The 27,775-nt window shown below is 36.4% G+C and overlaps 1 protein-coding gene and 1 long non-coding RNA gene across 31 annotated transcripts in view; both read right to left on the bottom strand.

Annotated features, from left to right (window-relative positions):
• The window catches only part of NRXN1 (neurexin 1), a 1,021,444-nt gene that overhangs the window by 833,636 nt on the left and 160,033 nt on the right, over window positions 1–27,775 (bottom strand). The gene's annotated exons all lie outside the window — the stretch shown is intronic.
• On the bottom strand, window positions 16,611–27,584 carry LOC116668978. The gene is made up of 3 exons (XR_004326322.1): window positions 27,574–27,584; window positions 27,507–27,511; window positions 16,611–16,671 (listed from the first exon to the last, which is right to left on the bottom strand). It is a non-coding gene; the product is annotated as an uncharacterized LOC116668978 (long non-coding RNA).

Consider the following 27,775-nt stretch of genomic DNA (forward strand, 5'->3'; position numbering starts at 1 on the left):
AGTGTATCTTCCTTGTGGAAAGTCACTGAGACATTATCCTGAGTTATCAGGTTTGAGTAGAACAGCTGGATATTTTAAACTACGATGAACATGAAGAACAAAAGTATTTATATCGTGTCCTGTATACTCTACAGCTCTTACCTAATTTAATGTTTCATAGGATCTTCTAGACCTGACCTAGTACCCTTGTCTCGTGGACTTCTTAGGCACTGTCAAAGCTCTGGAGGCCTCCAGATACCATCTATCCACACAGAGACCATAAAATCCCCATGTTCCATTCAGCTCAATAAACTATTTACAACAAATACTGAACTCCACTGAGGAGAAGGGAGCTTTATCAGCTCATAACAATTATTTTCTTTGTTGAAAACAATTTTTGATCAAGCAAGATTTGACCTTCAGTAGTTGTTTCTATGCTAGGCAGTCTTCCTGGCCATAGTAACGTTATACAGAGGAGATACCTACAGCAGGCTAGGTTATCAGCTTTTCTTTTCCAAATATTGGAAATCTAACAAAAGAAATTCGGACCCCTTGAAAATGAATCATAAAAATAAAAATGCTCCAAAAAGAAATCACATGAAATTCTCAAGTTTTGGTTATGAGCCTAGGATCTCAATCAACTTACCTATTTTTTTTCAATAAACTTTCCTATTTTTCTTGATAGCCAGAGTAAGTTTGCTAGCCTGAAACTATCAGAACTTAACTATCAGAAATGTTTGTGTCCCTGGATATGGAGGACAATAGATTACTAAGCAGTAGACTTGTTTTTCTGAGATGAACGTGGTAATAACGCCTTGCTTCTCTAAGTTTCTTACATACATTTTAGTTCCTGGAAAATTTGTTTCAGAGAGGTAATTTTTATTGGAAATAGATGCACAAAGTGGGATCTCCCAATAATCTCCTAAATTTGTAAGATTAATGCTCAATTGTATACCTTCTAAGCAGATTTTTTTAAATGACTTTTTTTCCACCCCCATCCTTATATTTGTGTGGAAACGGTGGTTGACTTTCAGTGTCACTCAAACACTAGTTTGATTTGTAAACCATAAACACTATTTTCTAAAAGCAGGAGAGTAGAAGCTATTTCTTATGTATTATTCACAACACTGGTGCAAAGAGAAATGGCATTTTGAGTGGAGCTGATTGTTCACATTTGAGTAATAATGGTAGGCAGGCAAGGAAAAACAAGGCTAAAATATGGGAGACCTTAAATAATAATAGGTTTCCAAGTTTGGATGACACCCTCTCGGCAATGTTAAACTGTATAAAGTTTTTGAAAAGGGATAATATAATGAAAATATTATTTTAGTCACGCATGACATACTAAAACCTGGAAAATCGGTGTTAGCAGATCAGTTAGCAGAGCTGCATAAGGAGATAAAGACCTTGACTAGGCTGATGATGACACGGATGGAAAATAGGGAATATTTTATATATGAAGAAAAGTTGAACAAAAATAATCCGCTCAACTTGGAAACTGACGGGGTAAAGAGAATTGGAAAAGCCTAACATTGACTCAGGTTTGGAAATAAAATGAAATCTTAACAGAGAGAGAAAAATCCTATGGGTGAGCTGGTTTAGGTAAACAACAAAAAATGACAATGAATAATCAAGGGTGAAGGTCAATATAGGATCGATATAATACAGAACTCAAATATCATCTATTCCATGTTTTTCCCAATGTATTAAAAATACTAAGGAGGTGTGCAGATATGGTGTGGAAGTATGAAAAGTATTTTAAAATGCTACACTTCATCCAAATTAAAACTTTTTTCTCTGTGGAAATCAAGGATTATAGAATAATAAGACAAGCTGTAGTCTGGGAAAACATGCAAATCTCATATCTGACAAAGGACTTGTATCCAGACTATATAAATAACTCTCAAATCTCAACATAAGTAAAATCCCCAATCTAAAAATGGGTAAAATAACTGAACAGACACTTCACCAAATAGGATATGTGGATGGCAACTAAGCACAAGGGAATGCTAGCCATTAGGGAAATGCAAATTAGCAGCACATGAAATACTGCTATACATATATTAGAATATTCCTAGCTCCCACTTTACCCATTATTTGTAATCAGCTTTGATTATCTGAATGGACGTGTTTTCAAGATAAACAAGAAGCATTAACAAATCATAAGTGAATAAGCTTTTGTCAATTTTGCTCAAAATGAGGCTCATGAATACATCTTGGACTTGTCAAGACAATTAATTGGTTTTGCAATTTTAAAGGATTTGATTCTCAGCTTCTCTTTGTGTGGGTTTAAAAACAACTCAACTACTTGAATTTCATGAGGAAAAGAACCATTAACGAAATCCATAGTGACTGGTTCCATGTGTCGTCACTGTGTTGAATTGAGATGGGAATCACTGGTATGACGTCAGAAACCTGAATCTGAAGGAAGCTGATGACAAACTAGGCAATCTCAGGTAAATTATTATATCTCTTTGGGCCTCAGTTTACTCATCTGTAAACTGAAATGCTAAGATTAGGTAAGTAGTTCAGACTTTGACTATTTCCTGTGTGTGTATGTTTGTGTGTGTCTTAGATTCCTAGTTAAGACCCAACGCCAGGTCTGAATCAGGGATCTGGATCTACCTTGGTAATAAAGGAGTCCTAATGATGCCAAGGAACATGGTCCTTAGATCACACTTAGATGGTGCTTCCTTCTTGCAGCTCTGATACTCTATGATTCAGTCAGCATCTTTTTATATCTTTCCTGCTCTTCAGCAGTACAGACCAGGCTGTTAGATTTGTCCTTTTTCATATCAGAAAGGCAACAAAATGACTAGGGTTTCCCTTAGTTCTGTATTTTTTGTAAATAACACAGATAACCTCAGACAGCCCAGGAAAAGCTTACTTTTCAAAACTACTTTCACATGGGGTATCTCCTACCATGTAGGCTCAGCTTCCCTATAATTTTTGTAATTCAAACAGGCCTCATAAACCACAATTGATCTTTACAAAGTCATCTTTTTGATCATCTTGAAAAGATTTAAACTCCTAAGTGCAAGATAGAATAATATGAGATAAATGAAAATATAATGATATCCTTAAAATAAGATTGTATTTAGGCATACTAAAAGGCCTACCAAAGAAAATTATATCTGACCTTTAGTTTCAATTTCTTATGTAATTTCATCCAGTTGTTTTTCTTCAATAATACAGAGAAAAATTACATTTAAAAATATGTTGATATTTAGTTGAGGGAACTCAACTATTGGTTCTAAAAGAAGGCTTTAATTTTATTTGAAAAGTAAAGTAAATTCTAGTCAATTAATCCACCCTGCAACTTAAAAAATGCAAATGTTTCCAATAATAATGATAATTGGCATGCCAGCAGATGACATTTGCTTTGAAAATATGAAAGTTCTCTAAGGAAATATGGGTACAAACACTCAAAATTAAACTTTGAGTTAATTAATTGTATTAATCCAAAATGAATAATAAATCTCTAGCAATAAAAAATAACCTTTAAATGCTAGGAAAAAATCAACATAATCACATTCATTTATGCCACCCAAACACACATACTGTGTGCAAAACCCTGAAGCAGAGGGCTGATAGATGACATTCCAGCCAAAATCAGGTGAGGCTAGTAAGTTAGTATTCAGCTCTTTTACTTACAAAACAGGTTGTTTGGGGCCAGAAATTTTCATTTACTGAGTCCCATTTTCTTCTTCTATAAAATAGGGGAAACTTTGGGCACATCACCAAATCTCTGTGTTAATTCCTCAAATTAAATGAGGGTAGCTATAGACCTCTTTGAATTTTAATGTTCTAATATCTAAATTGTGGTGCTTGAAAACTTTAATATTCTCTTCACATCTGCTAAATGTGATAACAGGCTCTCAGTCACTATAAACACTAAAATGTTCTAGTTTTGGAAACTAAAGAGAAAAAGACACAGATTTTTGGTTTTAGTTATTCACAGTAATAGAGCAGGTTTTATTTTTTATTTTTAAGATGTTTTATTCTTGTTTTCCTTCTGCGACCTGAAGTCTTGACCTAAGTCATAAATTCAAGGATCTTTTAGATTTCTATAGCCTTGGTATATAAGAAGTGTTTAAATCACTGAGGGATCATGATTGCAATACATTGTTTGGGACAATCTATGTATTACAGACTATAATTTATTTTGGAAATATCTATAGACATCAATTGTTCTATGTAAATTTAAAAAAATTAGATATAATTGAAATAAATCACCTGGAACAATACTCAAAAATCAAGATCCTGAGTATATGGTCATGTCTGGGTTTTCAATGTAAAAAGTACAAACCATGAATATACCTTCCATAACACAGCCCCCTTACCGAGACTTTGCTCTGTGAAAAGAAATCTACTCTGGTTTTCTCTGTATTCCCAGGGGAAAACACAATGCCTGCTACGTAATAGTTGTTAATTTCTTATAATTGATGAATGAACCAATGAACAATATATAATAATTCTTACAAAAAATATAACTGTATAACCTTGCTGTTATCTACTCACAGCCATATGAGAATCCAACTAAATATTCTGGAGAATAGCATAAAGGAGATCACATTACCCTTTAAAAGATGACTGAGATAAATTTTCTTTTTTAAACTGGAAACTGAACATCTTTGCGTTCGGTTGAGGCAGTATAACATAGTGGTTTAGAACAAGAATAATTTTTGAGTCAGATAAAAATAGGTAAGAATCCAGGCCGTCCACCATACAAACACTGTTAATTTGGGCAAGTAATTTCATCTTGTTGAGATATTAATATATTTAAGTAGCATAGTAAACTAATATAACAAAGTTATGTACAAAATGAATTTGTATTATAAATTAAAATCTGTCATTTATAATATACAAACTATATAATTTATACATTTATAATTTAAGTCTCTATATCTTAAAATTGGAGGAATATTTTAGGCCAACAAATATGTATAAATGCCCACAATATGCAAGGTATTTTGCTAGACTAAAATGTTCATGACAGGTTAGAAGTAGCACTTCAGAGATTTTTATTAGGCAGTATCTAATGCTAGATTGTTTTATTCAACTCAGATTTTGACAGTTGTATTTAAATCATTATTGGAAAGTTTGTAACTTGATGTCAACTTTAGTATTGAAGATCTTCCCATCACAATAGTTTAACCAAACATTACAGGGAATTTAAAAAATGGGTTGGCATTCTGAATATTTAGAACTAATTTTGTTCAATTAGCTAACTGCTTTAAAAATTCAACAACACAAAACAATCATCAAAATGCCTTCCTACTATCATGAAGCACAGTAGTTAACTTCACTTTTGGTGAAGACTCTGAAAGTCCTTTTTTCTTTTTGTGAAAAATTAATTTTTCATGTAACCATGCAATCAATCATTCATATTCTATTTCCAGACACTCATCAAAAATAATCCTACTTCATATTTCTAAAAGGATTTTGCTTATTATATATGGATAAAAAGCTGAGACTGTGTTAAGCTTTTATTTTTCCAAATATATCTTTTTATTTATCCACATTGTTATCTCTGAGGTATATTTTAAAAAATTAAAAACCTCAAACTTTGGAAAATTATATGTAACTGTCTACCAAGATAATAGCAAATATACTTAAAACAAATACGTTTCGAAAACATATTTCTTCCAAGTTTCACAAACCATTATCAGGTATGTCAGTTCTTAGAAATCACTTTTACAAATCAAGAAATTCAGGCTACAAAGTAAAGTGATCTAATGTTGGAGCTCAAATAGTTCTAGATACTCTAGTGTTTTTTTCTTTTCTGCTTAATATCAAGTGATGGCTTTGTAGTTAAAATGCAAAGTTATATTTTTATAAAGATGGCCTCACTCTAAGAATTCCTCTTCATTTTGTAAGCTAAATAATATTGAGCTGTTATTGTAATCCGTAACTTTCTTTTCTGATTAAGCAAAACAAAGGGAAAGTAAAGAACTGAGTAAAGAATTACCTCTTACATAAATAAGATGCAAAGAAAAATGAAGTCAACTGACAAGCACCAAAGACACAGCACCATTTCTACATTTATGAAATGTATCATAATGCCTGGTTATGCGTCAGACATATGGTAGGATATTCCATAAATGTGTTTTGAATGATCTATTGATCAGTCAGAGATGTATTTCAGCAGCATGGAGAAAGAACCCATATGCTGATGAAAGGAAACTATCTTGTGTTCAAAAAAAAAAAGCATTTCTTGGATTATACCTTTTGTAGACTATGACTATGTAACTGACTCATAGTGATGGCCTGGGTGAGATAGAGAATTGGCAGAAAGGCCCTTCTTTTGTGGATCATATGATTTTCAACTTGAAATTCCTTCCCTTCCCTTCTGCAAAGACCTAAAGATCTCAGGGAATCAGAAAGATTCTTAACATGGACACGATATATTGAACCCACTGAAATAAACTGCTGCCTCTCAGGTACGCCACTCTTTGAAATGGCAAATAAAAACAATGACAATGGTAAAACAAAAATAAACATGTACTTAAAAATATTTTAGGAGAAAAGATAGTAGAATTATCTTTGATTAGGACACTCACACGCTGTCAAAATATAGGCCATTTTCCTGGATTTTATTACCAAAGAAAGGGAAACATTGGTGAATTAAGTCAGCTTTGTGTTAGAATCTCCAGTTGACAAGATTCCAGGAGCATTGTTCTATTAAGAACATGTCCCATATACCAGAGATTAGCATTAACAGGCCTTTCAGGGGAAAACTCTGTTAAGTTAGCTCTGCCCAATGAAGGCTTCAACACGGCAGCTTCTGTCAACAGCTTCCTAAACTTCAATGAAGACATCAAAGGTGCTAATGGATTTGCACAACTCTTTTGATCATATGTTTTCTGGCGGTATGAAATGAAATCAAATTTGATTTGACTGATATTTGAAAAGTATTAAAACTATAAGAAAACAAAGGACAAATTAAGATATATATTATCTATTCTAACAGCTTGAAAAAAAATTATCTTACTGTGTGGGTTTTACTGGTAATTTGTTATGTTCTATACCTGAAAAGCATTTAGCCCTAGTAGTGAAGAATTAAATGAACACTATTTCTGAATAGTATTTTCTACAACAGTACCGGGGTAAGAAGGAAAGTCTTTTTTATTACATTTGAGAAGCATGCAATAATATTTTTTGCATAAGCCAGGAAAAGAGAATACGTTTTAACGATTTAAGAGGTTCAAAAGTGCTTGACACGTAAGAAAATGCAGTAGTTATTATAAAAAGAAATGAGTTTGGTTTTTATTAGGAAATACAGAAATTCTGGGTTTTTTTTTAGAAGTATACCTAGAAATATCTAAATGTGTATTGATGATAATCCAGTGAATTGATTTCTTTACTTTGGGTATTGAATTAGAATTTTATTATGTTACTAATCCTTCAATATTCTGTATTGTTAGCCTAAGGAGATTGTTGCCTATGTGAAACAGAGCTAAAAATTACCTTAATCTACCTTAATCTTAGGGAGTAGCAGAGAACAAATGGCTGGAAAAAAAAGTTCAAACTGTATATAACATTTCATTGTCTACTACAAGCACCTTAGTTCAATATAAATACTGAATACTTTATATAAATATAAATACTTTAGCCTTTCAAATCATGTTTCTTTTCAATGATATTAGTTTAGGCATTAATCTGAAAACCATTATAAGCAATATAAAAATGTGTATATAAATCATGAAAATCATTCTATTTTCCATAATGGTCCATTATTAGATCTCTGTGTTTAGATGACAGGAAAAAAATAGAAGAAACAGATATGGTTTTAAATAACAGTTTGAGTATATCTCAAACCAATATATGATTTTTAAAAAATTTATATTAATTCTCCTTGCTATTACTTAGAATTACAGCTATTTGAACCTAAAGGAACTGTTAAGAGGTTGTACTATTTAGTTCTAATCTTCAATATTTCAAAATGTGACCTTCCATGGAAATAGGGTTTTTGCAGAGGTAATCAAGTCAAAATGAGATCACTGGGTGGGCCCTAGTCCAATATGACTAGTGTCCTTATGAAGAAAGAAAAAGTAGACAGACACATATAGAGGGAAGACGATGTGAAGATACACGGAAAGACACCCATGTGACTTGAGTAATGAATGCATCCTCAAGCCAAAGAATGCCAAGAGTTGGCAGAAAACACCAGAAGCTAGACGAGGCAAAGAATGATTCTCCTTTAGAGCTGCTAGGAAGAGCATGCCCTGACGATATCCTGACAGCAGAGTTCTAGCATCCAAAACTGCGAGAAAATAATTCCCTGTTACTTTAGGCTACCCAGTTTTTGGTACTTTGATACTGCCGCATTAGGAAACTGAAAAAGGAACCTTAGAGAACTTTTGATTCCAAAAGCCAAAGAGCTGATGTACAAAAAGGATGATGTGTCTTGCTGTCCAAGATCCCACAGCTACTCTGGGCAGAATTCTAAAAACAATAGGGTGGCATTGTTAGACTACAAGTTTGGGATTGCTTCTTCCTCTCTTGATAGACTGAAAATTCTCAATGTTAACAGGTACATCAAAAGTTCATTCCTTTAAGCTACCTTTTATTTAGAGACTTTTGTTAAAACTGAAAATAAATATTAGTACTCCGCTTCCCTTTCCATTCTTTCTAAGAAGCCACACTCCAATTTCTAAAGCTGTTTTTTTTTTCAATCTTTAAGATGAAATTGACACTTATTAAGCCACTTGATAACTTGATTTTTATCAAATGATCCATTTGCTATGATATGCAAGGTGATGTGACACTTAAGAAGTATTATTAAAATTTTACAACAAAATTGAGCAGAAAATAAAAGTAGGACAAAGTTTTTTAGTTACATTTTTTTCGTAATATTGGAATGATACAACCTCCTAAGGTACCAATCTTACAAACTCCTATAGACATCATGACACATCTCTTTGTTGATTTCACTTGTAAAGAATAATGTTTTCTTCCAACTAATCTGGGAGGCTCATGAAGGCAGAGAAAGATTTTTATGCAGTTTAGTACCTCTAACATCTAGAACGATGGCCTAACACAAAAATTGATGCTCCATTTGGATGAATACACTCATTCAGCAAGTATTTACTAAGCATTTACTATGTGTGAGGCATTCCTCTACATGCTGAGAACAGAGCAATGAAGAAAGCACATGCAAATTCCTGCCAACTTTGAGCTTATCTTCTAATGAAGAGACACAGAGAAGAAAGACGCCAAATACATTATATGGTATATTGGAAGGTGGTAAGTACAAAGGAGAAAACTAAGACAGGGAGCAAGGACTAGGGAACACTCAGGGTTGTTGTCATTTTAATTAGGATAGTGAAGGAAGGCTGCTGTATTTTAACTTGACATTTGACACTTGAGCAAAGACCTAAAGAATGCATGTTTGAGGCATGCTATAAGCATTAAAACCTCTTTGCATCTTTTCGTTGCCAAGAAATGAGATGACACTGTTTCCTTGTTTGCCTACAGTGGTCCTACTTTATATGCCCCTTATCATGGTGTAACTATTAATAGCTCCCCTTTAACTCTTACCAGTGCCCCAGACTGTATGATAAATTATACAGTCACACTACTTAGATCATTACCTCCATGTAGAACATACCAATGTTTGCTAAAGGAATAAGTGAAAAAAAAATTATCCATTTCATGTCTCATCATTTGGTATCTGTCAAACTGTTTAACCTCCTTGTGCAGCAACATTGCCATCAATCCCAAAACTGAGACTGAGACTGATGTCGAGAGAATCTTTTAATATCCTTAGGTGGAAAGCTCAAAAGATATACTCGTGATTAGCATCAACAATAACAATTTTCTCTCACTATGTAAGTTTTATTTAGTATCCTCCTTGTCTTTCATTTCACCGCTGAGACCAACATCTTTATAGAGGTCCAGATGGTACAGAGAGATTATGACAATAGAAGGGAGCTCATGCTGAGGGCCTAAAGGAAGGACAAATCATGGCTTGCCTGTAAGACTAAATTCAATTACATACTTACTACGTCCTTATCGGATGGGGCACTCACTCTGTACATTGCCTCGTGCAACTTTAGATAACATGTGAGTGGGTTAGTAGTTGTACACTAAAGAGGGGTGCCATGGACAATTAAAATTCTTCCGACTATAAATAAGCTGCATCACATCATTTTAGAAGTGGGAGATTCATCAGAAATGAGTAACTGTACAGAAACCCCATGTTAATTGTCTGAGAGTCTATCTTAGAAAAGACTTTAGGGTTCTGTGTTGTAAGAGGAAACTCTGAAGCATTCCGTTTGTCAGGCTGACCCAACCAATCTGTATAAGTAGGCTGTCAGAAGAAGACGAAGATTTCACCTCAGATGTGTAATTTACTCCTTCCACCCCATTCCAGACTCAAGAAGAAACGCTAATTAGAACTGGAGTTGCTTTTTAGAACCTGCATAAATTCAGCCCTGTCACTTTTGCCTGTGTCCCTCTGCAGAGTGGAAAACAGTGATGTTCTACATACCATGTTAATGTATAAATAACTTCTATGCTCATTTAGCCACTTCAGCACATCCAAGAAAATGACATTATGAATGAGCTACATTACCTAGAGGAAACAGACAGACTAAATGTGGGCTTCTCTACAACTTAATATGCACCTAATGTACAACTTAAGCAGTATCTTCCACACTAACTGACAGGCAATTTATCTCCATACATCAGTATGTGTCATGAGTATGACACAGCTTTATTGTTGGAGGAATTTGAAATTTCCAGCCATAACTAGATTTTTCTATCTCCATTTATTAGCAAGCTACTTGCAAAAATCAAATTAACTGCCACATTCACACTTCTGCTTGCCACCATTTAACGAATTTTAACTTTTTCCTACCCTTTTATTGGGATCAAGCCAAGCAAGAGGTCACTGTCTAAAAGTGTCAGTGTTACATATGTGTGTGCATATGTGGACATGTTATCATTGCTAAAATCCCTCTATGTAAACACTCTACGTTAGTCACAGAACATTTACCTCAGTTTTTAATATCTGTTACTATGAACACTTGTTTTCTGGCAAGACAAATGGCAACAGTTTTTGCCATAAGCTGCCATAAACATAAACTAAGCGTTGTTTATGGTTTAGCTGGCAGTTATAAAATAAGCACATATAATATTTTTGTGACTTCTTTGAAAAAAAAATTCTGTAATTCTTATAACCCGAAGTGTTTATGGAGAAATTGCACAGTATATTGCATAAGCTCTTCATATTCTTGGCACTCATTTCCTGCTCTTGTGTTGCATAATTGTTCATTAACACTAGAATGCATGTATTTGACATTTAACTTAATGAAGGATAATCCCATTTAGGTAAACAGTTCGTGGAAGAAACAAAGTCTCATGTGTGGACATACCTATGCCTTATTGATCAAAATTGGTTTACATTAAACAACACAATTTATGCAAAGAATCTTTCATTTTGAAGATTTAATATCAAAGAACTAACTTAGCTGAATTTTTTACTGGTTGTTCAGATCCCAAGTGATCCTCCACTTACAGAGGCTGTTTGAGTCTATTGCCTGCCTTTTTCTGGGCCCCTCATCTGTGAGTGGGCAAGTTATCTGTCACCAGCAGAACTGCTCACCAGTCAACCTTTCACTAAGTCATCACCTGCCACTCGGCCCTGCCATATTTATCCCCTGCAAATGGTTTTCTATTACTATTCATGGTCTAATTTAGATCATAGATACATGTTAATATTACTATATCAGGGAAAGGTGAGAGGCTGAAGGAGACACATTCTCACAACTAATGGAGGGTGGCAACAACCTAGAAGGATATTTCATAATCATCTTTACAGAATACAGGACAAATCTAAGTAAACAGCATGTTGTGTAATATTTAAGTCTTTGAATTTGACTCTATAAGTAAACTACAGAAAGCTGAATAAGCTAGCACCAAAAATTTATGGGGATCCCAGTCAAAATTACCCAATAGAGAAAAAATGCAACATGGCATCAAGATGTCACCATCAGGATAATCAACTTTAATGTATAAATATTAATTGTTCTGTCCCTGGAAACTAACCTGATGCTACTGATGGTAGTTGTGAGACAGGAAGGAAGGAGACAGGGCACAGCCATCCAAGGAATGAATGACACCACAATTAACACCAAGATGGTGGAGATTCAACTCCTAGTAGGCCTTGAGGCCCAAGAGGGCGGGAGACTTGACTTCCAGTAGATCTTGAGCTTCATTATACACTCGCTGTAATATAGTAACATGGTAAATGGCACTCCCACAAGCACCATGACAGTTCTGAGGCTAACCATAAAAGGTCAAAAAGCGGGTGGTGGCCCAATTCCTGAGAATTCCAGCTCCTTCCCCAAAAGTATTTGGAATAATTCTTCCACTTGTTAGCATATGAAGTTACCAATGAGCCCATAAAAACTAATAACCCCTACACCTCAGGGCTGCTCTCCCTTCTGAGCGAGACGAACTGCACCGTGTCTTCAGAGTATGTATATCTCTGAATAAATCTACCTTTACTCGCTGTGGCTCGCTCTTGAATTCTTTCCTGTGTGAAGCCAAGGACCCACACTTGGCAGGGCACGTCCCAGGGACTCAGCTGAGACCTGGGATGTGGCTATCCTCTTGCCCCACATTCTTTTTTCTGTATCATCTCAATATCCTGGTCAAATTGTCTGTGAGCAATTGATTAGTAACCAACTACTAATTAGGAAAATAAGGTATGAAGATGACCCCCAAAGTAGTCTATCTCTAAACGTTCAAGGAATGACCTCCACAGAATCCCTTCAAGTATACTGCGTCTATGAAGGAAGACTCATGTCTTCATTACAAACTCCCACATCAGTAAATATTACTTTCTACTTCTGCTAGTAAAGCAGGTCTTTGGAAGCTGTGACCGTTCAGTTCTTAGGATTTCACAAGTAGTTTCCGTTAGAAGATTCTATGCTGATCCTAGTCCCTTTGGCATTTATTAGAGAGATATCAAATCATTTACACAAGTCTGAAAGTAGTGAAGGTGACGTCCATGTATATAGTACTCATTAAGTCTATCAGAAGGCTGGAAGCTCTTTGGAGGGTGCCAACTAGCTCAGCTATAACATGCATGCAGGGCCAGGAAACCACATCATTCAAGCTCCCGTCTCCCTTGGAAGGGTATCAACATGACTCTTTTTCAGCAAACCTTTAATTCCTTTAATTTTGTTTCCCCCAATAGAGGCTTATCAAAATGTTTACAATATCAAAAAATTGAAGCCTTAATATAAGGCACAATATTTTTCAATAAATTAAATTCCTGCTTGTAGTGTTTAAGTCTAGTTTCCTCATCTCACAGAACAAAACAAGCTGATCACAAAATACAAGAAAATAATTGAAAAAAGTTGTTTCAGTTTTGAACTAAAGATGGAGGGACTTCCCTGTCATGGGGACTTCAGACTTTCCCCCCATAAGCTTAATATGTACGTACCCCTGTCTGTGGTGGAACTGTCCCAAGGGCTTCTGATTTCATTTCACTGATTTCACAGTGGTAATTCCCACTGAGAACTGAAACTACCTATTCTCTACCCAGCTTAGTGCTTACATTAATGTGTCTTTACTATTCCATTGTTCTCATTAGTCTAACTTAACTATTCTAGGAGACTCATGCCCCAGCAAATAACTTGACTGAGAGAAATACTGAAAGGACTCATCCAGACTTTGACAGGAAGTATCAACAAACAGTCAATGTCCTAAGACTCTTCTGAACCCCTTAGCTCAAAATCCTGCCCGTGCTGTTTCTACCAATCCTAAACTGTTACCTTATGATCTTGACCCACTATCAATCAAGTCGCTACACTGAAAGACCCACCTTAAACCAAACTTCTAATTCACAGTTTATTCTGACTTTGTCTTTACTCCTCTGAGACACTACCAATAGCCCAGTCTAGGTGGGCTCCCTCACCACAGTAAGCAATGTATTAAACTTTGTCTTACGAACAGATTGTGTTGGTGGTATTTGAAGAGCAGGCATTTGGCATCAACCAATTGTTGGTTTTTTTTTTTTTAAGTTTTGTTACTTTTTTTTAAATTGAAGTACAGTCAACTACAATGTGCCTGTCTCCGGTGTACAGCACAATATCCCAGTCATGCATATACATACATATTTTCATAAGTTTTTTTTCCATTAAAGGTTATTACAAGACATTGAACATAGTTCCCTGTGCTATACAAAAGAAACTTTTTAAAATCTATTTTTATATATAGTGTCTAACATTTGTAAATCTCAAACTCCCAAATTTATTCCCTCAACCATTTCCTATACAAAAAAAGCAGTGTATACTGCTAAGTGGGAAAAGATTATTTTACTACAGTTAGAAATTGCGTTATAAGGATTTCTCTTGAAGATGATTTAATCTTTGGCTCTAATTCCTCAATGTTCCCCTGGTTACCAGAATAGCTGATACGTGACTCTTCACACAAGAAAAGTGGTGAACGGACTTCCCCGGGTCGGAGGAAGCATCATGGGGTGACTGATAAGAGAACTACCTAGTAAACACATTCATCACATAGCATGGTTTAGTCATCCTTGACTAATCCCTGAATTCTAACAACTGGCTTTGATAAGAACAGAAGAGGGTCTTGTCGTTTGGATGAATTTAGGGAAACATTCTAGATGATATCCTTATCCCCAGAGGTACAGAACAGAAGAGAGTCTTGTCGTTTGGATGAATTTAGGGAAACATTCTAGATAATATCCTTATCCCCAGAGGTACCAAGCCACAACCCATTGTAATAATAACTGCCATTTATTGAATCCTTACTAATTTTTGAGTACTTATTATGAGCCAAGCAATTAAAATACATTATCACTTTTAATCTTTACATTAATTTTATCTGGTAGGTGTTACAATGATCATTTTCCAAAGGAGAAAATGATTTAGATACATTAAGGAATCCTCCCTGACCATCCAATCAAAAATTCCTCCACCCCAGTCACTCTCTATTAAAACATGATGGTTTACTTTCTTCAGGGCAATTTTCACCATCTTCAATTATCTTGTTCATTTGATTACCTGTTAGGTATCTGTTCCCCATTGCAAATTTAAACTTCAGGAGATGAGGGTCCTTACCACCTATTTACCTTTATATATTACTGCCTAGAATGGTTCCTGAGGACATAATAGATGCTTAATAAATATTAAATGAATGCAGTAGCAGATTAAAAAAAGGTGATGGCTGAAATATGAGTTTGAAATAACTCCTTAAGTAATTCTAATATGCACATTCCTCTCCCCTTCATGGGCATGGCTTGTATAAATATCCACTCTGGCAACAGCTGAAAGGAAAATAAAGGCTTTTTGTGTGTGTTTTAGAGGAAAGAAGAGGAAAATCATATGAAAGCTCACTTTGACTGAATGACAAAAGTGATGATTTTTCAGCAACAGCACAGCCCATGAATTTGTTAGCTTACAATCAACTGCTAATAGCATATTTCAATGTTGCTGACTTGTTTTAGAGATTACTGGTTCAGTGTTGTTTTTCACAGTAGAATTTTTTTTCTAGCATCTAACAGTGGGTGACTTGCTGTGGGAGGTGGGAGACAGGAGAAAAGGAGATCTGTAGAGCTGACTTAGATAAAAATTCCCATTGATTTGGTCGGTAATTCCATACTTCTTAAAAATTTTTTTCCAGAACCACAGGTGACCCCTATACACAACCACCAGGTTGGTTTTTGTTTTGTTGTTTTTTTTTCGAGTATCAGTAAAACATACAATGTTTTACGGAATTCTCAGCAACTGAAGCTGTCACAGATCTGTCTTGAACTGGTATTCTCAAAATGAAAAGAAGAAGCACTTCTCACTCATATCAATTTGCTCACTCAAATCAATCTACTGCACTAGCCAGTTAATGACTCTTGGTCTGCAAGCAAGAATTTTTTTTTCTTGCTTTTAAGATATGAATCGTGTGTTATATTTAGCTTACGCTACTGTATTTGTCTCAACATTCCTAAGACATCTCTGTACCTTCTAAGGCTCGTATATATTTTTGTATACATACTCACATACACATGGCCTTTACTAAGAAAGTAACAATTCAAGACAAAATAACAATTCAAGACGAATATATGATTTTATGAGTCCCTCATTTTCATGAATAAATCAGGAAACTGGCACAGAGACAGAATGTATAATCTATCAAGGAGACATGGCAAGTAGTTGAAAGAACTTGAATTGAAAGCAGGTCTGATTCCACAGTCAAAGCTCCAAGCCACTGGCATTCTGCCATTTGTCCTCCCCATACTAGGAGTCCCTGCAAAAGGCATCCTCCACGGGTCAGGGCTATCATCTTATGTGCTGCTCTACAAAATGCTAATTACATGATTGAGAAGCACTTGCCCCTACTGCTCCCCCTTGGCTTGGTGGGCAAGTAGCTGACTGACTCCTCACCTACAATTTTCAAGGTGGGAGAAAGTTTGAAGGACAGCTGAGGGCTAATGAGCTTTAAAACAAAAGCCTGAAGGAAAAATCCTATGGGGTTTCCAGTTCCACCAGAAAGGACTCTGACTTGAGGATTGGAGAGCTTTATATGATTTATTTTGTTTTGAAATTCCCCATATCTGGTATGCCTTTCAGACCTGAAAATGATTAGGGGGAAATAATTAATAGAGCAAATCTACCAAGGCTTGTCTTTGCGGGCAGTAGAAGTGACAGGGTAGTCTGACTCCCATTGTACACTCCTGGAGGGAAAGAACCCCACTGGTTAGTGCATGAACTGGCAGCTTTAAGGAAGACAAAACAACTGGCACTCTGGGACTTACAGGAAGGGAGAAAAGGAGACTTTAAGTTGATCTAAAACTGAGGAATAGACTTGTCTTAACAAAAGTGAGTCCCAGGTGGTTCCGCATAGGCTTACTCTGTCCTTCCTGTCATCACTCACTGCACTGCTCTTGACGGAAATGCCTTTCTGTCTTTCCAGTTACAGATTTTTCAAAGAGCAACTCAAATCCTTCCAACTCCCAGAAAACTCTGTTGATCCCTCTTTGATCTCTAGCCTCTCTGAAATGCTACTGTATGTGTATCCTGAACTACGTAGTTCAGAATTTAATTTGACACTTGGCCAAGAAGGCTCGAACATTCCTCTCAACTTAACTAAACTTTTGACAGGTTTCTTCCTGTCTAAAGAAGGCTCCTTACCTCCCTTTATGTAGAGCAGTTACTTTAGAAACTTGCAATTGTAAATTATTTCTCTGCCCCTCTGAGATATAAATCTTCCAAACTGTTGCCAGTTTTACAACCCAGGACTGTCTTTCTCAAGGACTTGGGAGTCACCCTTGGATGTGTAATCACCAAGAATGATAGGAGACCGCTCTGGGGATGGGAGGAGCCTAGCTTTAATAAGCATCAAGACAGAAGCCTAATCACATTAACCAACCTCTCCCACCCATGTTCTCCAGTTTACCTATTGTTTCAGTGGAGTTGAGTAGAACCCTTCTCTCCAATTGAAATAGTCTTGACCCTTACTGCAATAACCTTGAATAAAATCTTCATCTGTTTAACTTATCTGGTGCAATTTCTCTTTGACACATTGTCTTATAAGCTTAGTAGTTGCTTCCTGTGCATTAATTTTCCTGAATCAGAATGTAAAATCTTGGAACTACTTTAACCACTTTAATTAAAATAACCCGGGTCTTTCTGGAAAGTTCTTGGTTAAAGGATTCCATCTCTCCCTCTATTTACAACTTCCACCTTCTCCAGCACAGACACGCGCATGCGTGCACACACACACACACATCCCTCAAATCTACATTGTATGTCTGAATTCTAATTTTTGAAAAAGTACATATTTAGACTCAAGTGGAAGACCACTTGTTTTTACCAGGGAATAGGGAAGCAGTCAGTAAATACCAGCTTCCTTGGTGGTCACATGATTTTGCTTCTCTGAAACTCAGAAAACAAATTATAGATGAAAAATGCATGAGAAGTAAGCCCACAGTTATCATCCTTCATGACTATTTTGACTTCTTCCTGCTTTAGTCAGAGTGAGCACAGAAACCTTCTCAAGATCACATTGAAGGCAGCTAGTTTTATTCAATCTGATTCCATACACAAATTGAAACCTACTTGCTTCCCTGAGACTAAAAGAAGTCCTCTTAATCTCAGCAGTTTTTGCTTTTAAACGCTGCCTTTTGGCAAGGTTCATCACCTCCATGCTTAAAGGGTGATTTACTTTTTGGTGAGTAAACTATCTCACATTCTTAAAAAATCATTATCAAGGAATAAACTGGTTTTTCCCACACATTTGAGCTGTATAAATCACTGTCAGGGGGCATGAAAAATGAAACAGACCAAAAATATGCTCAAAACTACCAGATTTTATTTTCTTGAGAGGGAAGAACTTTCCTAGTCATTACATGTTCCTTGGAAAATAAAGTTTCTGGATCGCCTGGAAAATTTCCACTATTTTTCTTCTAAAAATGGTCATTACTACTATCTGAGGGAAGAAAGCAGAGGTAGAATGTTATCCTTTCTGCTAGTACAGTCTTCCCTTGGTATCCACAGGGATTTGTTCCAGGACCTCACTGCTCTACAGATACCAAAATCCTTGGTTGCTCAAGTCCCATATTATATAAAATGGTGTAGTACAGTCAGCCCTCCATGTCCCTAGGTTCCGTATCCAGGGATTCAACCAGTCCCTGTAGTGGGGACTGTCAAGTTGCAATGGCCCCCTTTTCCTGAAAATCACTCCCCATTCACATAATGAAACCTCTTTCCAACCATATGATAGACCCCTCAGTTGCCATGTTTGTATCCTGAGACCCAACCCCAGTCACTCTTGTACATCAGGGTACACATGACACAAGATGACCAGTATGATTTTTCAGGGAATTTCGAATTGAGTATGGTTTATTAGCTTAAAATAAAGTGAGATCATCCCTGAGCAATGAAAGATCTTCCAGATGAAAAAGACAGGCAGGTAAGAATTAAAGGAGGGACTAAGAGGACAGAAAGACACAGAGAAAAACAAGAACATGCTACCCCAGTTTTCACCTGCTTTCTATTGCCTACTTCAGGCCCCAGTTAGGACCCTTGAATTCTGTGAGATGCGACTATGTCCTCATAATTAACAATTTTTGCTAACGGTGGCTTAAATTATTTCTCTCAATTGAAAGAAAAGAGACACTAAGACACTCTAACTGTGCCTTTGTTTATATTGTCAGTAACAACAGAAAATGTTTCAAAGGGTTTAAAGGTCTTTCTGGCAGCAACAGAAAACTGAAGGAGAAATTGGTAAGCTGTGTTAGTGATGGTCTGAATGGCAAGGAACCCAGGTGGAGGGGCAGATGGTTGTAGCCAGAAGGGGAGAAAATGGGCCAAGTTCTTGGTACCCGTGGGATATAGAGATGGAAAGTTAATGGAATGCTGGCCAGGACAGACAAGTGACCCCACGGGATTTGGACAGGCAAAAGGACCTACTCTTCCATATGGTAGTTTTTCAATATGACATTTGAAATGCCTTCTTAAATGGATTGTAGAATATTATACTATACCCAAGATAAACACCCTCCCTCCCTCTCTGCTCCCTCCAGACAAAGGAGGCAAGAGGGAAGTGATTTTAAGCAAGAATAAGAGTGCTTCTTTCTTTTCTCTGGTCACTTGAACTTTGAAGAGCTTTGCATGTGCTTCTTATTTCATTTTCTTTTGTTGGTAAATCAAAATAGAGAATTAAAATATAATTTTTATGATTAAAATATACATTTACCTATTTGCTTAGACCCCAATAGAAGGCCATAGTTCCACCACTTCCGTGATTGTCAAAAGACTTATGTTCTGGTTCAAGACGTTAAGCAACTTCTTTTGAAATCTGTGTCTTTGCTTAAGGAGAAGGATGGTGATATTTGCCTTTCACACAATCTCAGAATTGGAAAAAACCTTAGAGACCATCAAATCTAATTTCTCATTCATATATGCATACTACTTGTGTCAGTATTTGCTTGATATTTCTATTTAAACAAACTCACTTTTTTACATTTTAATAGTATTTTAAGAGAAAATTACTATCACTAATGTAAATTAAAAAAAAAAACAGTAGTATACGTCATAAATAGAAAGCATTCAATTGAGAAAATATCATCTTAATACGACCCCAAATCAACTAGCATTCTCATGTTATTCACTGTCTTAGCTGATCTACTAGCCATTCCTCTTCCCTTCCAACAAAGATAATCATAAAAAGCTATGTGAAATGCTGTGCTAACAAGCAGGTATCCGCTAATCCCCAAACTCTCCTTCCAGAACGGAAATCCCACTGGTCTGATTTGGTTTGTTCTAGTAAACCCACCTCACTGCACTATTAGTATTCACTACTGAAAACAACCTAGAAGCAGAAAAATGCTGTGACATATACAAGAGAAGTGGTTCTTTTCAGAATAAATGTTTGGCAATCATCTTAATGTCCATTGTCTTAAGACTGTCTATATTGTTGATTACTTGTAGAGAGGAACTTTAAGACACTCTTTAAAACAAATTATTTTTTTTTGAGGGGGGAGGTCATTAAGTTTACTTATTTATTTATTAATTAGGGGAGGTGCAAGGGATTGAATCCAGGATCTTGTGCATGTTAAGCATGCACTGTACCACTTGAGCTATACCCTCCCCCTTGGAACTTTCAGAGATTCTATATGCTCACATTTCTTCATCCTCTTCCTGAACAGAACAATTTAACAGTAGGATACCAGTGAGGATTTTATCATAGAAATCTGCATGAAAGCACCGTAATAACACACTATCAGTGCTCAGAGAGGAAGAACCCTTCACATCCAGGTTCTCCAGTGGCTCACTCTATTATTACTGGCAATGGAACTGGTCACTTAAATTTCTCTGTATCAGTGTCACAAGTTTCATTTAGGCTGTGTGTTTTACTTCTAAACTGGCAAAGTGAAAAGTGTCTTTTAGGGGAGATGGTATTGAAAGTTATATGTGAGATGCCTTTTTGTAGTAACCTGTCTTTACTCATGTCTTAGCTTCTTGTAAGAAGCAAAACCAGAGAAAAATAGAGCTAGAAGCCACATCAGGCGTTCATATGATAGGACTCCAAGCTTAAGGGAAAAAAAAAAAATCTCTTTTACATCTGTGATAAGCTCAGACATTTCCCTGCAACTACACATATCACTTACTCGATAAAGTGCTGAAGAAGGTTCTCTATACAAATTGCTATCCATAAACACAGGCACCCTCATCTGTATCTGTCACTGTTATTTTCTTTAATATGTAAGTCAATTATAGCAAGCTTTAAATAGAGCAGCATAATGAGAAAATCTTATCGTAATTGAAAATAGTACAGGAACTTCCTGCCAACATAAACTGTTAATTTTGCAACATACACTCTATACACTTTTTTCTAATTTCTATGTTTTATTCAGATGGTAAGTTTCCCCCAAGAAAATGTTTTTAATGAAATTTTCCTATTGAGTGCAATTCTCTTACTCTAAATGATGACTACATTTTGAATGTGAAACGTCTGCAAAATTCTCATTGGTAAAAGACAAGGTTGAAATCACTTCCATTTTCAGGAAATTGTGTGATCAGCAAGGCAGATACAGCAATAGATATTTCCCTTTCTTTTAAACTTAGAGACTCAGGAGCTTATTATTTGAATAGCTATGAAATTTGTCACTTCATCTCACATTTCAATATTGTCTTTTAATAAAGCATTATATTAGACTTCAAAAAGGAAAAAAAATGAACAAGCAAGAAAAAACACATACACACACACTTTTTCCTATCATAAGTTAAAACTGTATTTCACTTAACTGACTAAAAATAAAGAATGCAACCTCTCTTCTACATCAGTGTGTGCAAGATCTGTTCTAGTATCCAAGCATACCCAAATGCTAAAATCCAGAACAGCTGCAAGGAAAAAATAAAAATAAAAATCTAATGGAAACCTACCATCAGAAGCAGAGTATATTCATCTTGCTTTGCACTACAGTAGAGAACATTTAACAGAATAAATTCTGAATAGGAATAGCCTAACTTTAAGCTATGCTGTCTTACGATTTCAAACCACACTTCGTTTGAAAAAACAGACTGGTTGTTTCCAAGATGTCTCACTGAAAACTTATTATAGTTCAAGGAAAATGTAACTTGGTGCCTTGGCAGAATAGCCAAAGGCCATTTGCTTTTCTGACTATTATTCAAATCTTACTTGACCCACTTGACACTCATTCTTCCTGACAATTTTAATAAGAGGTTTCTGGAAGTGGTGTGATACCTGCAGCTTTCTTCCACTTGGGATTCTGCTCTACAGCTAAAGCAGGCACAAGGGACCTGAAAATATAATATTTTTACAACTATAAAAGTATTTTTATTTGGCTTTCCAGCTACTATCCGACATGAATGAAGTACAGGAGTAGAAGAAAGCAATGGACCAGGACAGCTTTTTCAATTTTGGCGAGCACCACATAGCTATTTAAAAGATGGATTAGAGGGTCCTCTCTCCAGAGACCTGAACTAAATGTGTCTGGGGTTTGGGCCAAGAAACTTGTGTTTTGAAAAAGATCCTCAAATTATTCTTACACTGGATGCCCAGTTCCAGTTCAAGCGCCTCCCCAAACACACTGAAGTAGCGATTAGAGGATTACCAGAAAACCAACGGTGTGTGACCGGGAAGAGGAGCATGTGTGCAGAAGATATTCTTACTTAGATATTCTTACTCCAAAATTTCACCTCTTTCTACTATTCAAAGCTACGTGCCTTTTCTATTTTAAACATCCTTTCAGCAGAAGAAAGGAAGACCAGGTAGTAACTTAAGCTGCACAAAGAACGCTGCAGATAAATGTTCATAAGAATTTGCTATTTAATGTTTTGTTATTTAGTGTCCTTGATGATACCTATGGCCCCCTTCTCATTTGCTCTGCACTTAAGCTCAGTGAGTTCATGCAGGGTCTGAATGGAGAGAAAGCAACATCACATGCAATGAGCAACAGAGCAGAGTAGTTGTTTTTTCGCTCCTTGTAGGAAGCCGCAGTCTAACAGTGCATTTCGTTAGGGACCATGTAATTATGCAGAGGACAGTTGGTTGTTCTCAGTTTTCCTTGAGGACAGAATGAGAGATAATAAGCTTCAACCATACAGGTGACATTTAGATTACTAGGAAGTAATCTGCAGAAGAACTGGAAAGAACAGTCTGATCACAAGTGTTTCGGATTCAACTACGGAAGAGGGCTTTAAGGAAATATCACCGTGAAGAAACAGACAGCTTCTCGCCTGACTAACATTATTCACGCACACTTGTCCTGACTAGAAGGCAAGAGAAAGACTTAGGAACCTACTTAGGCTATTTCCAGCCCTGTAAATTTATGGGTAGCACTTTTAAAACAACTGCAGAAAACAGACTTCTCTTCCAATCTGCAGATCTCTTCTTGTTTTCCTCATTTAGTGTATTCTATCAGAGCGACTCCAAGATAAAAACTTTTCCAACTGAAAAGCTGAGACAAAGAATAATATGGTCAGTGAAAAAAATATAAGATTTATTCTAGGTTTTTAGTTCAGAGCAAATCTCATGTCAATATGTTATTAACTTTTCCCTTCAAATTGTGTATCAAGACAAATATGTATAAAAAGAGGTATTTAATTTTAATTGTTTAGAAATAGGTTATCTTAGGCAAGTGTCTTAAATAGAAGAATAACTAGTGATATTTTAATTATATTAATTACTTTTGCGTTTTAATTCACTTAATTTTTCTCTGAGGGTGTTAGTATTCTCTGGTCTTTCAGAACAGTGATTTAGAAGTTACCTTCCACTATAACAGCACATTTTCTTGTAGGAAATCCTATGGGCATGACTGGTTTAGATATTATTAGAGGTTTTGATTTGTGGATAATTCTCAGACAACCAGCTGTGGCCCAACCCATTCTCACAATCATTGCCACATTCTGTGACTCAGACACCACAGGGAACAATGTTCTTTTATACTGCTGTCGAGGGCCAATCTTCTAAAATTAATTTTAGATCAAGTTGGCAAAACTCTTTCAGCAATCTAGATGCAAATGCTGACTTTTTAAGCACTATCTTCCTTTTTAGTTATGTATGTATTGAATGGTATGGATAGTATTTTTAATCACTTAGGTGCTTTGTTGAGAGACTACTTGGATAAATTCACTTTAGGGTAAAAGTTGAACCTGTCTGTCTTCTGAGTCAATTTTAAGAAAGAGGAGGAAAGGGAATTTGATACTGCCAGAATAAATTCAGGAGGGAGGAAGGAACTTGGCTGCGGGTGAGAGGTCAGTGAAAGAGACTTTGGTGGCTGCATTGCTGAAAGAAAACTTCGGTGAACAGTTACATCTAGCACTATTTTTTATGGGTCGATTTGAGGTGTGGAAAATGGCCTTCCTTTCTCATTCTAAAGGATGATGGCTGGTGAATTCTATGTGGCTCACTGATGCTTTTGTGGAAGCAGATTCTGTTCGGAGGGCTTAAGGAGAAAAATGAAGGGGCAGCTAACATTTAAGTTCGAGAAGTATACAGTCAGAGACTAACATCTCCGAAAAAAGATACACAAAGACATCAGTTTCTCTGGAGACTGGTTCATCACTCCCCATGAGTCTACAATTCTTCAAGGTCAAGGTCAAGGTCTGTTTTCTCAAGGAAACCATTTCTGATTATACCCTCTTCAGTGATCTTCCTCCCTTTTGAACTCAAACCATTCTTACCTGTGTCTCCTAATTTAGCATGAAATGCTATTGTCTCATAAAAGAACTAATATAAATAGATGGAAATGGACAACAGAATGGAATTAAGACCGAAGCCTAGCAACCATCTGATTCATTCAGCCCAGCTCTGGATGAGGAGGGCGTACACAACCTGCTGTAACATGATGCAATCTGACACACGGATCTTTTTCTATAGTATCTTTACACGTGCTTCTGGGTGCTTTGGTTACAAAGTATCAGCATTTTATTGATGGGCAAATTTTTCTTTTCTCAACACCTAAAAATAGCAGGTGTGAAGCTCAGCATGTTTTTGTCCACATAGATTTTTTTCGGAATGGATTAAGACAAACTTTGGAGCCAAATGCTTCACTGTGGTTAGAACTCAACAGGATGGTTGAATTAAGCTCTACATATTCATCAACAGGCATTGCTAATAAAGGTACAAGTAAAAATAATAATAATGTTTTTAAAAACTGTGTCTTCAGAAAATTTCTATGTGGTTTTGATGAACAAAACATCAACATAAAAAGCAGCACCACTGTCTCAGTGTTTGGGCACAGTAATTTTCAGGGACAGCTGTGCTGACTCCTTTTCAAGCTTGGACGGCTGCTATCTGAATCAAACCCAGACTCTTTCATTGGAAAAATAAATCTGAATTTTGAGATTTCCATTTATGTTGAGAAACAGCTTTCTCTACTCAAAAACAAGACACAATTTACTTTACAGTGTGAGATTAATAGGAATGATTGGCTTGGAAATACAGACGTCTCAAAGAAAAATACCACATATTAAAAAGCTACTTTAAAAAAAAAAAAAGTACTTCTTTACTAAGGTAATGGAGCCACGCTACGTATTTGCAAATCATTCTATTATAATTTTAGACATACCATGCAGACTACTTAAACACCAGCCTTTTGACATCTGAAAATTTCAGGCTTTTAAATCAGAAATCAAGATGGTTGAAATTAGGCTTGTAAATATGGTATTTGCATTACAGGCTTTCAATATAAAATTGCAGCATTTTATCTAGAATAAAACCCACCTGGCAAAGTCTCAAAGCAATAATGATTTGTTTGGGGGCCCAGAAAGTGGCTATCAGTAGAGATTCAATTTTTCTGAGGTGAAAATATTGAGGGACGTGCACTCCCACTTTGATAGGAAGTGCAGCCCAGAGAGAAATTTCTAATGGATCCATTAACAGCCTGGTCTGTAAATCCTCTCTCCACTGAGATCTTAAAGCAAATGGCATCATTCTTTCATTATGCTGAGGTCCTTATCGCCCTGTTCTGAGTCAGTATTTCAACCTAAAGGCCAAAGAATATTTAAAAAGTGAAGAGAAGAAAGGTTATACTCGTTCTCCTTTTTTTTCCCTTAAGTCTCGATTCACATGTACAGTTATACTTGGTTCTGGGTCCAGTGAAGCCCCTGGTCTCCACTTCCACAATACATTTATTAGGCAGTTAAATAAGTGGGGGCACCAGGCAGATAAGGTGGAGGAGAGGGAGGATGGTCCGGAAGATGGTGGTATGTCCGCCTTCAGCATAAAGGGGCTTTACTTCCTCTAAATGAGTGCCAACCAGAAACCGGTTAGAACCAAACAACTGCAACTGCTCAGCAGCAACAAGAATCTAACTGGCCATGACTCACTGCTCATCGTAATACAATTAGCATTGCAGTTTAGGCTCCCCCATGGATTCTTCTGTCTGCATCATGGGTAAGGACATGCGCAAAAGGGGATGAACGTGACTAACACTCCAGGGGCAAGAGCTGTCAACCAACCAAGAGACCACTGCTAAGCGAGGGTATGAGAGAAGGGGCAAACAAAGACCACTGCTATATGTCCTTGGATCAGCCCACCTCCCACTCTTGGGGGTGTACTTTCCCTTTGCTTGTAAGTCCTTTAAAATCTTTTACTACACAATGCACTGTCTCCTGTCTGAGTTCTTATCTTTCAAGTATGAGAAGAACTAGGGTCTTTTCCCTTCCCCTTTTGGGGTAACACATTCATTCTGTCTTCCAACAACCCATCAGACCCTTCATCCCTCAAACCACCACCCTGGCAGTGGCAGGAAGGGGACGGGCAGAATGCAGAGAAGCTAGAGGTGGCAAAAGATGAAAAGAAGAGTAACTAGGTGGCCAGTGAATGCCATGGTACTGCATCATCTCAGTTATTTCTAATAAGGGTTCTATTTCTAATTTCAAATAAGAGTTATTTCTAATTTCAAATAAGGGTTATCTCTAAGGGCAATGGGGAATTACTGAAAGCACACAAGACAAAACAGGAATAAAATGATTATTCAGAGAAACGGAAAGGTTTCAAGAGGAAAAAAAGGAAGTCTTCAAAATCTTTTTCTTTTTGGTGGGGGGAGGTTAAAGTCCAATAGAAATATGTAGAGGTTGGTTATAGGTATTTTTTTCTTTTAGTGACAGATGAATGAATTGGAAGGGTCCTTTGGAGAAGGTGTGGACAAAGTGCTTGCAGTAATAATGTGGGCAAGATGCAGATAATAAGGCGCATGCAGCTCCCCTTCTTAAGCAAATAATCTGAGCCCAAGGAGAAACTGCTTCAAAAATTTTACTTCCATTTTTAATAGTGTCATTTCCATCTAAAAAAACTGCTACCTGTATAAATGTTTCTGATGTATTGGATACATATTCAACAATTAAAATGTTAGAGCTAAGTATTTATGGATAAATATATATTCCCTTATAAACTATGGGCACTAATACAGCAGTCTTTTCCCTCTTGGGACCCAGTTCAGCATAGGAAATTATTCTCACTTTTGTTCTTTTTAAAGCCCTCCTTCATTAGATCACAGTGCTGTAGTTGCTGTTTTAATGCACAAGATCTAAGAACACCTGTGATTATAATTCTCCATCAGTCAACAATTATTTAATAGCCACCCACAACTGGAAGAGCACTGTGCCAATTTCTTTGGTGATAAGAGGACCAGAAACCCCTGTCCCTGGCACAAACAAGATTACAGCATCAGGAAAAACAAAACAACTGTGAGGTAAGTCACTTATGATTTTGGCCATTTGCTTGACTTTTCAGAACCCTATAGTAACAACTGCAGCCTACTATTTTTACTCTGTTTATGGAAATCAAAGGC

The sequence above is a fragment of the Camelus ferus genome, chromosome 15 (genome assembly GCF_009834535.1).
Source record: "Camelus ferus isolate YT-003-E chromosome 15, BCGSAC_Cfer_1.0, whole genome shotgun sequence".
NCBI lineage: Eukaryota > Metazoa > Chordata > Mammalia > Artiodactyla > Camelidae > Camelus > Camelus ferus.